Genomic DNA, 13266 nt, shown 5'->3' on the forward strand with positions numbered 1-13266 from the left:
ACTTTTCTAATTTCAGAGAAAAATACAAGCATCTGCTGCATTATGAGCCTATTGACGCCTTCTTCCCAGTGCCAAGCAGAGGGGACGGGGTCGACGCCATTCAGTGATACAGGAGGGCTTCTCTTATCACACGACGCGAGCAAGTTTCAACGAAGTTTACTTTTTGTTTTTATATCTATATACTTTTGTTTATACTTTATAAGTGTACAATGGAATAAATAAAATTAAATAATTGCTCGTCAATTTAATGAATCTCATTTCTTATTGCTTTTCTTGTCAATAAAGTTACAGGCATATGTATGATTTTAAAAGGGGTCGAGGGGCTATTCACTAATGAAAATTTTCTTTCATTGGTGATTTTTATTGATGCTTTAAAAAAGGATAGGGATTCATTGGTGATTAAAATGTATGGGGATTAATAGTTGGGTCTGTAATACGAGTAATCATCGAGGGGCTACTCACTAAAAACTCGCTAGCGATTTGAAACGGGATTGGGATTATGGGTAACTTAGGGGTTACGGGTTAATATTATTTTACTAGTTATGAACGGATAATTAAGCATTGACACATTTGCCACTAGGGGTGCTGTATACGTAGTTACGTATTTACTGACATCTAAAATATGATAAAATTCTGCTAGACTTTCGTGTAAGCAATAGATAGTTCATAAATTGCCGCTAGGGGCGCTGTATACGTAGTTACGTTTTTACTGACATCTTAAACATGGTAAAATTCTGATAGACACTCGTGTAAGCAAAGTATAGTTCATAAATTGCCGCTAGGGGCGCTGTATACGTAGTTACGTATTTACTGACATCTACGTCTATAGTATTATTTAGGCCTAACGGTGTGTTCTCTTATTTGAATTAGCGCCCACGTGACACTTCGAAGCGCCCCCAACGACGGAATTCACTATAAAACTCGGACGCCACTTGTCCAGTTCTCTTTTCTCTCTGCACCGGCGACCAGTCAACATCGTTCCTTGATCAGCTCCTCTTCATGCTGACATTCGAAGGCAATATTGGAAGGAAAGCCACGTTTTACGCCGATGTTGGGACGTGACTCTAAGCTCTCCGCCATTGAATGTCCATTAGAACGTTGAAATCAACGCGAAAGGTTAAGCCTAGTACGGTATGTGTGAAAGTCTTTCAATAATCCAAAGCCATCCAGCTAGCATTTTATTATTTGATTTATTCCTAGAGCTTAAATTATTTAGGTAGAGTTAATTGTTAGTTAATTATGTTTATTTATTGAAAATTAACTACAAAATGAAAAAATTTCCAGACGCGAGGTCAGTTAGACAAGACTTAATTTAGAACATCTTTGATCATGTACTTGGGCTCATATTAGGGGAAATTAAATTCCTTATTTATTTTAAATAATAAACCTCGACTGTTTGCAAATTAGGTCTCATTTAACGGCGCGAAACTATATTACCTAAAATGAGTAACGCATGGTTTAACGGGGCCAGATTAGGTTGCACTAGGCTAGGCTAAACCTTTTTTAAAAATTTATCCGGGCCTGACACTAATCTCTAAGCTTTTACTTTATGCCGTCATTTTAATTTAAATTAACGAGGGTATTTTTGAATTATTACGCGTAAATTATAGATTTGAGATTCTAAAATTTCATTCGTGGCAGAATTTAATTATTTTAGATAATGAACCACGGTCTATTTAATAACAAATTAAATGGTTTAAATTAATTAGGGTTAACTGTTAATAAATTATAATTAATTATGCAAATTAAGTCAATTTAATAATTTTAAAATGAGCCACGAACGCGAAGTTAAGGCTTGAGATTTTTAATTTATATTTACTGGAATATTTTACGTAGTTTTTTTCTTAATTACTTTAATCTATGGTATTGTTTCCCTAAGTTATTACTTACTATTTTGTTAGGACCTTAAGTACCCGTTTAATTCTGATATGGAAATTGCTTAATATTTAGTCCAATTCTTAAATTCTATTTATGGGAATATTTTACTTGGTTTTTTTCTTAAATTATTATTTTGCTAGGACGTTAAAGTAGCCCTTTCATTCTGATTTAGCTTAATATTTAGTGATTTTTAAATTTTGTTTTTGGGAATATTTTACAAAGTTTTTCTTCAATAATTTACGGAAACAAAACCATAGATTAAAATAATTTTTTTGTTAGGACCCCTCTAATTCTTATTAATATTTGCTATTAATATATTTTCATTTTTAGACGCCATGATGTTCTTGGATGTTCTGTTGCTGGTCATTCGGAGACTTTTCCTAGCAGATGATTTCAACCTTTGTTAGAGACGCTCATTCCAGTTGACATCTTCCTTGGATTTGCGATACAAGATGTTTTCAACCTGATGTGGCCTTGCAACAATTACTGGCGATGAACATAAACGAATCTAGAAAAATTCAAATTTTTATTAGAATTGTTAAGTATTGACGAGACACGGTTTAAAGATTAAAAGTTATTTATTCTTGTGAGAGTCCCTCTACGCGTCTACATAAACTCTGCCCGATTTGGGCATCGAACTTCATTTATATACAGTGATATATTTTTTAGCTTTGATCTATTCTTGATCTATTATCATAATATGTTTTTTAACTATTCTTATCTAACATCTTTCTTTTCCGATTATTTGAGATTTGACCGTCGTAATTAATTTTACCAGTTAATCTAAGTCTAAGATTTACATCAGGTTTGCTAGCTTAATTAATTTTACCAGTTAATCTAAGTCTAAGATTTACATCAGGTTTGCTAGCTTAACTACTTCCTTCGCCATTACTGCCTTGAATGCCACTGGTATTCATTGGCATAACGTTGCGGCGGTCTGACGTTTCTTCTGGGACGATTTCGTTCGGTTACCGTCGGAAATGGTGGGATGGTATCTGGCATTGGCGATGGTGGTATGTCTCTTGGCAGCGGTTGCGAGCCCCGGGGGATGTAGTTAGTTCCGGATTGGGCCCTCTGGTTTCCCGTGTCCTGCGGCTGGCCCCGATTGTCGTCTGCTACTGTGCGTCCTGTGTGTCGAATTGTCGTCGCTGTTGGATGGCTTTCTCTAGTGTCCCTCGGCGTGTTATTGGTAGCTGTCCTGAACGTCGCCTCCTTGGTCTGGTTTGGCTGCATGGCATGATCCGGCTGGGGTATCGGACGCAATTGGTGTCGAGTTCGACGAATAATGCCGCCGTTCTCACTCCGGATTTCATACGAATGGGGTTCTTCGGCTTCGTTGATTATCACGCCTTTTCCCCAGTTCCGTGGTCCTATGTAGTGATAGACTGCCGTGCCAATCCGTAACGCAGTGGTTCTGGTGTGTGCGACGGACGGTAATTGTTGCTCATTCGTTCTTGACGTTCTCGAAGTTCGTATCTTATATGTTGGGTTGGGAAGTGGGGCCGCAATGGTCCTGTTGATGTTGTAAGATGATTACGTATTTGGCGGCCCATTAGCATTTCGGCTGGTGATGGTAAGTTTCCAATCGGCGTCGTGCGATATTCCATTAGAATGTTTTCGATGTCTTTTCCCTCCGCGCGACCTTTTATAATCATATTCTTAATCGTTTGGATTGTGCGCTCCGCCATACCATTTGACTTTGGATGATAAGGACTAGAGGTCACGTGTTGGACTCCCCATTGTTGCAGGAATTGGTGAAAAGCGCTTGACTGGTAAGGGGGTCCATTGTCGGAGACGAGTTTCATCGGGGCGCCGTGTCGTGCAAAATGGGCGTTCATGAATTTGATCATTGCTTCTGCGTTTGTTGATGGTATTTCCGCTGCTTCCACGAATTTCGAGAAGTAATCGACCAACAATGCGTAGTTCCGGTTTCCCACATGAAAGATGTCTGAGCCAACAACCTCCCACGGTCTTTTAGGTATTTCATGCGGTTGCAGGGGAAGTGGTGTGTTCGCTCGTTCTCTTTTTTGGCATATCGTGCAATGTTTGATGAATTCGGTCAGGTCAGTCGTCATGCTGGGCCAATAAAAGTGTTGCCGTGCTCGGGCGATACACGCGTTGATTCCCTGATGCGCTCCATGTATTTGCTGCATTGTTTCCCTTCGCCGCATGTCCGGAACATAAAGCCGGTCTCCCCGAAATAGAAGATTATCCATTTCATGTAACTCGTCCTGAATTGCCCAAAACGGTTTGAGAGGCGTATGTACTTTCGTTATTGTCGCCGGCCACCCCTGGCGGATGTACATTTTCAGCGTTTGGCTCGTAGGGTCTTGGTCCGTGGCCTCTTGAAATCTCTCCGCCTTCCATGGCGATAGCGCCGTTGCATGGACTACTACGAATGGACCTTCTAGGTCTGAACTGTCGATGTCATTCTCCTTGCGCGGTGCCCTGGATAATGTGTCGGCGATGTGTAGTTGGGCTCCCGGGACGTATATCATCTTCAGGTTATATCGTGAAAGTTTCAAGACCAAACGCTGAATACGTGGAGATAACAGGTGGTAAGGTTTATGTATGATCGAGACCAATGGGCGATGATCCGTTTCCACAGTGAAGGTCGTCCCTGTGATGTAGTAGTGGAATCTTTCACAAGCGTACACCACTCCCAGCAATTCTCGTTCTATCGGTGCGTAGTTTTGCTGTGTTTGCGTGAAGGATGTAGAGGCGTATTCCACTGGTCTTTGGTCTTGGAGCAGGACTGCGCCGACGCCTATGCCGCTGCTGTCCACGGAGATCGTGATTGGGCATTTTGGGTTAAAGAATACCAGTACTGGGGCGGCCGTGATGATTTGTTTCAATTTATTGAAGGTGCCTTCGGCATTGGAGTCCCAAGTGAATGCAATGCCCTTCTTCAGTAGTGCGCGTAACGGTGCTGCTTCCGACGAGTGCTGTGGGAGGAACTTGGCCACGAAATTCACCATCCCCAGAAATCTCTGTAATGCTGTTCTTTCCGTCGGTGAAGGTATGGCTTGTATAGCAGTGATTTTAGATGGGGCTATGGCCAATCCCTTAGGCGTTACTGTTAATCCCAAGTATGTGATCTCTCGCGATGCCAATTGCATTTTCTCTGAGCTGAAAGTCAAGCCGTTTTGTCTCGCTCTTTCAAGGACTGCCACTATCTCTCTGTTGTGCGTGTGTGCTCGGGTAGCAACCAAGAAATCATCCGTTGAGATGTGCGTGTTTGGGAAACTGGAGGGTGGGTATATATCGTGCATGATCCGTTGAAAGACTGATGACGACGTGCATATCCCCAAAGCCAATCGTCGGAACCGGAACCGTCCAAATGGGGTTGCGAATGTGCACAGTCTTGAACTGGCTTCGTCTAGTTCCACCTGCCAGAACGCGCTTTGGGCGTCGAAGACCGTAAAGACTTCAGCTCCGTGCAGTTTGGCAAAGATTTCTTGTGCCGTTGGTGTAGGATAAGGCTCTCGTTTAACCGCTCGATTCAAGTTCCGTGTGTCCAAGCAAATTCGAAGTCGTGGTTCGGCGTTCTCGTCCTGTCCTTCTTTTGGTGGTTTCTGAACGACGACCATTGGATGCACCCACTCTGTTGGCTCCGATACCGGCGTAATGATACCCAGATTGGTAAGGCGGTCTAATTCCTTGCGTACTCCAGTTTGCAGCGCATATGGAATCTGGCGTGGCGCACATATAGTTGGTGTGGCGTTTGGTTTCAGTCGCAGTGTATATTTTCCGGGTAGCTTCCCAATTCTATCGAAAACGTCGCGGTACATGTGGACAATTTCTCTTGGTGTCATCTGATCAATCTCTTCCGGTGCAGGCATTGGGTCGGGTATATATTGTTCGCGGGAGTCCCCCACCCGGGCCTTGAGGGGCGTCTGTCTTGTGTCGGAACTGGGCGGTCGTCGTGTCGTCGCTATAGCCCAGAGTGAACGTCTCGAGCTGTCTTGCCTTGCCGTGTGTCTGGAGATTAAACCCAACGTGACGGAAGCCTTTGCACCCAGGATTGGAACTGATCTATGCGGCGTTATGAAAAAGCATTCTTCCGAAGATGCGCAAAATGATCCGCATCGAACATATATGACGCCCAGGACGTCGACTGTGTGACCCGAATATGCGCGGACGGTGTACGGTGGTTTGTAGATTGGAGGTTTGATGGGAAATTTATCGTAAATTTCTTGCGTGATTATATTCACCTGGGAACCGGTATCCAGTTTCATCCTGGTGGGAAAGTTCGCAAAATATATCGTTTCGAACCATTCGTCAGAGTCCCCTGACATCACTTTGGTGTTGTCGCAATGCAGTGTAATGGCGTCTGTGTACCGGTGGTATTGATGTGCCTGACTCTGTTCACGATAATGGTCGTCTTCATAGTACCGATCTGGTTCATCCCGGTCTTGGTATTGGTTGCCGTGGGGTAAGGGCTCGAGCTGGTAGCTTGTCTGTAACTGGTGTGTTGCTTGGGACTTGCAGCATGCAGCCCAGTGTCCGCGGTTGTTGCATTTGTAGCACTCTGCATTATAGGCTGGACATCTCCCACTTGGGTTGTGCGAGGTACCGCAATTAGAGCAGTGCTGGTCCCGGTCTGAACGTCTTTGGAACGCGGCCTGTTGTCTTCGTGGGGGCGGGGGCTGCGTAGACGATCCGTAGCTCCCTGGTCGCCCTTGATACTGGTCTTGTGGTTCTCTTCCCCGCCGTTGCCTTGGCTCTCGTCGAGCCGCCGTAACACCTTGCGGTTTGAATGGTCTCTGTTGGCGTGGTGGTTGGCGTATCGCGTCCACACTCGCCTGGGTTGTGGAGGATCTGTCCGTCGATACTGCGATCGTAGTGGCATGGTGATGTGAGGCTTCGTCGGCTTGGCATCGGGATATTGCCCATCTCAGGGTACGGTTTCGTTTGGCTAATAGATCTTTCCGTAACGTCTCCTTGTGTATCCCGCAGACTATCTGCGTGCAAATGAGCGTAGATGTGAGTTCACCAAACTCACAATTGCGAGCCTTGGTCTTCAGGTCCGTGAGGAATTCCGAGAATGGCTGATGGCCTCCTTGGAATGTGGTAAAAAATTGATACTGATAGGCCACGATATCCTTGTACGGTTCATAGTAGTCGTCGAAGGCAGCGAGCACCTGGGTCAACGTGAGTGGTTCATCCTCAGCCTGGGGTATTTCAAATGTGTTGTATATTCTCCGTCCTGCCGCTCCCAGGATATGCAGAAATATCGCTATTTGTGTAGCAGGGTCTTCCTGTGATAGCTTGGCTGCCATGGCGTATATTTTGAAACTTTCGCGGTATTCGGCCCATTCTGACGCCGGGTTGGTCTCGCTCGGGTTAAATGGCGCAGGGCTGGCGTAGTGCGTGGTCGTCATTGCGGCGCGACGGAACGGACGGATGGCGCGTGACGGGGGACGTATTACTGGCGAAGCGAGGGGCAGGGTACGTAAACTTCTGACACCATGTTAAGTATTGACGAGACACGGTTTAAAGATTAAAAGTTATTTATTCTTGTGAGAGTCCCTCTACGCGTCTACATAAACTCTGCCCGATTTGGGCATCGAACTTCATTTATATACAGTGATATATTTTTTAGCTTTGATCTATTCTTGATCTATTATCATAATATGTTTTTTAACTATTCTTATCTAACAAGAATTATACTTGCAACTACTTAGTTTCTTTTTACGCGTTCAAACTTTAATTTACGTCACACTTTAAATTATTTTTTGTTGAAATTTTTGGAAAGACCTAATTTTTTAACTTTTTGTTCAATAAATTTTGCCTTAAACCACTTTTTTTGTTTTCTTAGAAATTATTTGATTAAGAGGGAAGGTTTGAATTTTTTAGCTCTAAACAGATAGCCTATTTTTTGGGGACCCTCTTTCAAGCTTCTTTTAGCTTATATGAAAAAAATCGTTTTAAAACGAAAAAAATCAGCAAAATAAGCTTAAATTGTTTTAAAAAGTAAAAGAAGCCTAAAAAAGGGGCTCAAAAATACTACCCTAAGTCCAGACCCTAAAAAATTCAAGCCATCCCTCTTATCGAAAGTATTTCAAGAAAACAAATAACGTGAGGCAAGGTAAAAATTCTTTATTGAGAAAAAAACAATTGAGGTGTTTACAAAAATTTTCTACAAAAAAATATTTAAAGTGTTCCATAAATTAAAATTTGACCACGTAAAATTAAAAGGGGTAGGCTAGTTACCGATTAAATTTAAGAATAAAGTTAAGTTCATTAGCGGAAAAACTTCACGGTCCAATCAGTTTGAAGGCCTCGTGTTTCGAAAATCCAAGAAAGATGTCATCTGGAATGAGGGTCCTTAAGCATCGGATGAACTTCCAAGTCTACTTGAAAACGTCTCTTAATGACCAGCAACAGATCATCCAAGAAAATCATTCGCGTCTAAAAATTAAAATAAATTAATAACAAATATTAAGGCAATGCCTAATTTTAAAATAAATGCTACTTTAAGCCTAACAAAATAATAATTTATCGAAATAATTCCATACATTTAAATAATTGCTAAGAAATATTTTTTAATAATCTAAGCTAAATTTCTTAAGCCTTGTTCAAATGTCTTAACCTCGTGGTCGTGGTTTATTTAAATTTAAAATTATTATTTAATAGACTGAATTTACGTAAATAATAATAATTAACTGCCTGTTTCATTAAAACCACTGAATTTATTAAAACAATAAGCTAATTATTATTAAAAGGCTTACATTTGCTGCGCATTAACAAGTTTGTTCATTCCAACATGGCCTTGATAAATTGATTCCAAAAGAACATTCAATGGCGGATAAGGGCTCTAGATTCTGGATTTATTCCTTGACGGTGAAAAGAAAAATGGCTGATCGTCGGCGAAAGGCCTGATTTCCAAGAGCAGCGCATCAAACGATCTTGACTCCACGACGCCAATCAAAGAAAGAAATTTCGGACGGTTAGTTACTCGAGAAGAAAGGTCTCTCCCGCAAGATTACATCAACCTCTTTCTACCCTCTTTGATTAGAGACTCAAGGTGTTAAAAGCAGACGACACTAATTGGTGTAAATTCAACCAAGGAGTAATACCGTTTTCCGTTGGCCTATTCCATGAAGTAATTTTCTTGGAGCGAAAATGAAAGTTTCCTTAAAATTCCGCAAAATTTGTCTGTTTCCTGCAGTCTGCCACCATGGAGTAATATTGCAGGAAACAGACAAATTTTGTGGAGTTTTACGGAAACTTTCATTTTCGCTCAAGAAATTTACTCCATGGAAAAGGACAATGGAAGGTATGGAGCAATATTGCAGGAGACACCAAATTTTATGGAATTTTAAAGATGGTTTCCTTCTCGCCCCAAAAAAATTACTCCATGGAATAGGCCAACGGAAAAACGGTACTACTCATTGGTTGAATTTACACCAATTAGTGTTGTCTGCTTTTAACGCATTGAGGGTGTAAATCTTGCGGGAGAGACCTTTGTTCTGGAGTAACCGACCGAAATTTCTTTCTTTGATTGGCATCGTGGAGTCAAGATCGTTTCCAGCTCAGCTCTTGGAAATCAGGCCTTTCGCCGACGATCGCCATTTTTCTTTTCGCCGTCAAGGAATAAACCCAGAATCTAGAGCTGTTTTCCGCCATTGAATGTTCTTTTGGAATCAATTTAGCAAGGCCATGTTGGAATGAACAAACTTGTTAATGCGCAGCAATTGTAAGCCTTTTAATAATAAATAGCTCATCGATTTAATATATTAAGTAGTTTTAATGAAAGAGGCAGTTAATGATTATTTTTTACGTAAATTCAGTCTATTAACTAATAATTATGAATTAAAATTAAATAAACCACGACTACGAGGTTAAGACATTTGAACAAGGCTTAAGAAATTTAGCTTAGATTATTATAAAAATTTCTTAGCAATATATCGCCAATATTTAGCTAATTATTTAAAGATATGGGATTATTTCGGTATATTATTATTTTGTTAGGCTTAAAGTAGCACTTATGAATTGCATTAATATTTGTCACTAATTTATTTTAATTTTTAGACGCGAATGATTTTCTTGGATGATCTGTTGCTGGTCATTAAGAGACGTTTTCAACTAGACTTGGAAGTTCATCCGATGTTAAGGACCCTCATTCCAGATGACATCTTTCTTGGATTTTCGAAACACGAGGCCTTCAAACTGATTGGACCGTGAAGTTTTTCCGCTAATGAACTTAACTTTATTCTTAAATTTAATCGGTAACTAGCCTACCCCTTTCAATTTTACGTGGTCAAATTTTAATTTATGGAACACTTTAAATATTTTTTTGTAGAAAATTTTTGTAAACACCTCAATTGTTTTTTTCTCAATAAAGAATTTTTACCTTGCCTCACGTTATTTGTTTTCTTGAAATACTTTCGATAAGAGGGATGGCTTGAATTTTTTAGGGTCTGGACTTGGGGTAGTATTTTTGAGCCCCTTTTTTAGGCTTCTTTTACTTTTTAAAACAATTTAAGCTTATTTTTGCTGATTTTTTTCGTTTTAAAACGATTTTTTTCATATAAGCTAAAAGAAGCTTGAAAGAGGGTCCCCAAAAAATAGGCTGTTTAGAGCTAAAAAATTCAAACCTTCCCTCTTAATCAAATAATTTCTAAGAAAACAAAAAAAGTGGTTTAAGGCAAAATTTATTGAACAAAAAGTTAAAAAATTAGGTCTTTCCAAAAATTTCAACAAAAAATAATTTAAAGTGTGACGTAAATTAAAGTTTGAACGCGTAAAAAGAAACTAAGTAGTTGCAAGTATAATTCTAATAAAAATTTGAATTTTTCTAGATTCGTTTATGTTCATCGCCAGTAATTGTTGCAAGGCCACATCAGGTTGAAAACATCTTGTATCGCAAATCCAAGGAAGATGTCAACTGGAATGAGCGTCTCTAACAAAGGTTGAAATCATCTGCTAGGAAAAGTCTCCGAATGACCAGCTACAGAACATCCAAGAACATCATGGCGTCTAAAAATGAAAATATATTAATAGCAAATATTAATAAGAATTAGAGGGGTCCTATCAAAAAAATTATTTTAATCTATGGTTTTGTTTCCGTAAATTATTGAAGAAAAACTTTGCAAAATATTCCCAAAAACAAAATTTAAAAATCACTAAATATTAAGCTAAATCAGAATGAAAGGGCTACTTTAACGTCCTAGCAAAATAATAATTTAAGAAAAAAACCAAGTAAAATATTCCCATAAATAGAATTTAAGAATTGGACTAAATATTAAGCAATTTCCATATCAGAATTAAACGGGTACTTAAGGTCCTAACAAAATAGTAAGTAATAACTCAGGGAAACAATACCATAGATTAAAGTAATTAAGAAAAAAACTACGTAAAATATTCCAGTAAATATAAATTAAAAATCTCAAGCCTTAACTTCGCGTTCGTGGCTCATTTTAAAATTATTAAATTGACTTAATTTGCATAATTAATTATAATTTATTAACAGTTAACCCTAATTAATTTAAACCATTTAATTTGTTATTAAATAGACCGTGGTTCATTATCTAAAATAATTAAATTCTGCCACGAATGAAATTTTAGAATCTCAAATCTATAATTTACGCGTAATAATTCAAAAATACCCTCGTTAATTTAAATTAAAATGACGGCATAAAGTAAAAGCTTAGAGATTAGTGTCAGGCCCGGATAAATTTTTAAAAAAGGTTTAGCCTAGCCTAGTGCAACCTAATCTGGCCCCGTTAAACCATGCGTTACTCATTTTAGGTAATATAGTTTCGCGCCGTTAAATGAGACCTAATTTGCAAACAGTCGAGTTTATTATTTAAAATAAATAAGGAATTTAATTTCCCCTATAATGAGCCCAAGTACATGATCAAAGATGTTCTAAATTAAGCCTTGTCTAACTGACCTCGCGTCTGGAAATCTTTTCATTTTGTAGTTAATTTTCAATAAATAAACATAATTAACTAACAATTAACTCTACCTAAATAATTTAAACTCTAGGAATAAATAAAATAATAAAATGCTAGCTGGATGGCTTTGGATTATTGAAAGACTTTCACACATACCGTACTAGGCTTAACCTTTCGCGTTGATTTCAACGTTCTAATGGACATTCAATGGCGGAGAGCTTAGATTCACGTCCCAACATCGGCGTAAAACGTGGCTTTCCTTCCAATATTGCCTTCGAATGTCAGCATGAAGGGGAGCTGATCAAGGAACGATGTTGACTGGTCGCCGGTGCAGAGAGAAAAGAGAACTGGACAAGTGGCGTCCGAGTTTTATAGTGAATTCCGTCGTTGGGGGCGCTTCGAAGTGTCACGTGGGCGCTAATTCAAATAAGAGAACACACCGTTAGGCATAAATAATACTATAGACGTAGATGTCAGTAAATACGTAACTACGTATACAGCGCTCCAAGCGGCAATTTATGAACTATAATTTGCTTACACGAGTGTATCAGAATTTTATCTTGTTTTAGATGTCAGTAAATACGTAACTACGTATACAGCGCCCCTAGCGGCAAATTATGAACTATCTGTTGCTTACACGAAAGTCTAGCAGAATTCTATCATATTTTAGATGTCAGTAAATACGTAACTACGTATACAGCGCCCCTAGCGGCAATTTATGAACTATCTATTGCTTACACGAAAGTCTAATAGAATTTTATCATGTTTTAGATGTCAGTATATACGTAACTACGTATGCAGCACCCCTAGTGGCAAATGTGTCAATGCTTAATTATCCATTCATAACTAGTAAAATAATATTAACCCGTAACTTCTAAGTTACCAATAATCCCAATCCCGTTTCAAATCGCTAGCGTGTTTTTAGTGAGTAGCCCCTCGATTACTACTCGTATTACAGACCCAACTATTAATCCCCATACATTTTAATCACCAATGAATCCCTATCCTTATTTTAAAGCATCAATAAAAATCACCAATGAAAGAAAATTTTCATTAGTGAATAGCCCCTCGACCCCTTTTAAAATCATACATATGCCTGTAACTTTATTGACAAGAAAAGCAATAAGAAATGAGATTCATTAAATTGACGAGCAATTGTTTAATTTTATTTATTCCATTGTACTCTTATAAAGTATAAACAAAAGTATATTGACATAAAAACAAAAAGTACGCTTCATTGAAATTTCCTCGCACCGCGTAATACGAGAAGCCCTCCTATATCCCATTGCCGCTAGGGGTGCTGTATACGTAGTTACGTATTTACTGACATCTAAAATATGATAAAATTCTGCTAAACTTTCGTGTAAGCCACAGATAGTTCATAAATTGCCGCTAGGGGCGCTGTATACGTAGTTACGTATTTACTGACATCTAAAACATGATAAAATTCTGATAGACACTCGTGTAAGCAAATTATAGTTCA

General features: G+C 39.2%; 1 long non-coding RNA gene across 2 annotated transcripts; it reads right to left on the reverse strand.

Moving 5' to 3' along the window:
• Nucleotides 1-1255: 1255 nt before the first annotated feature.
• Nucleotides 1256-8890, reverse strand: LOC149691711 (uncharacterized). 2 transcript variants are annotated; one of them, XR_016383439.1, is made up of 3 exons: nt 8613-8890; nt 8095-8292; nt 1256-2386 (listed from the first exon to the last, which is right to left on the reverse strand). It is a non-coding gene; the product is annotated as an uncharacterized LOC149691711 (long non-coding RNA). The 2 variants fall into 2 exon arrangements; XR_016383440.1 differs by lacking the exon at nt 1256-2386 and having other exon boundaries at nt 7961-8292.
• Between the last annotated feature and the right edge of the window lie 4376 nt (nt 8891-13266).

This window comes from Phalangium opilio, unplaced genomic scaffold (assembly GCF_054372755.1).
Source record: "Phalangium opilio isolate 3A_F unplaced genomic scaffold, DU_Popi_V2 ptg000025l_1, whole genome shotgun sequence".
NCBI lineage: Eukaryota > Metazoa > Arthropoda > Arachnida > Opiliones > Phalangiidae > Phalangium > Phalangium opilio.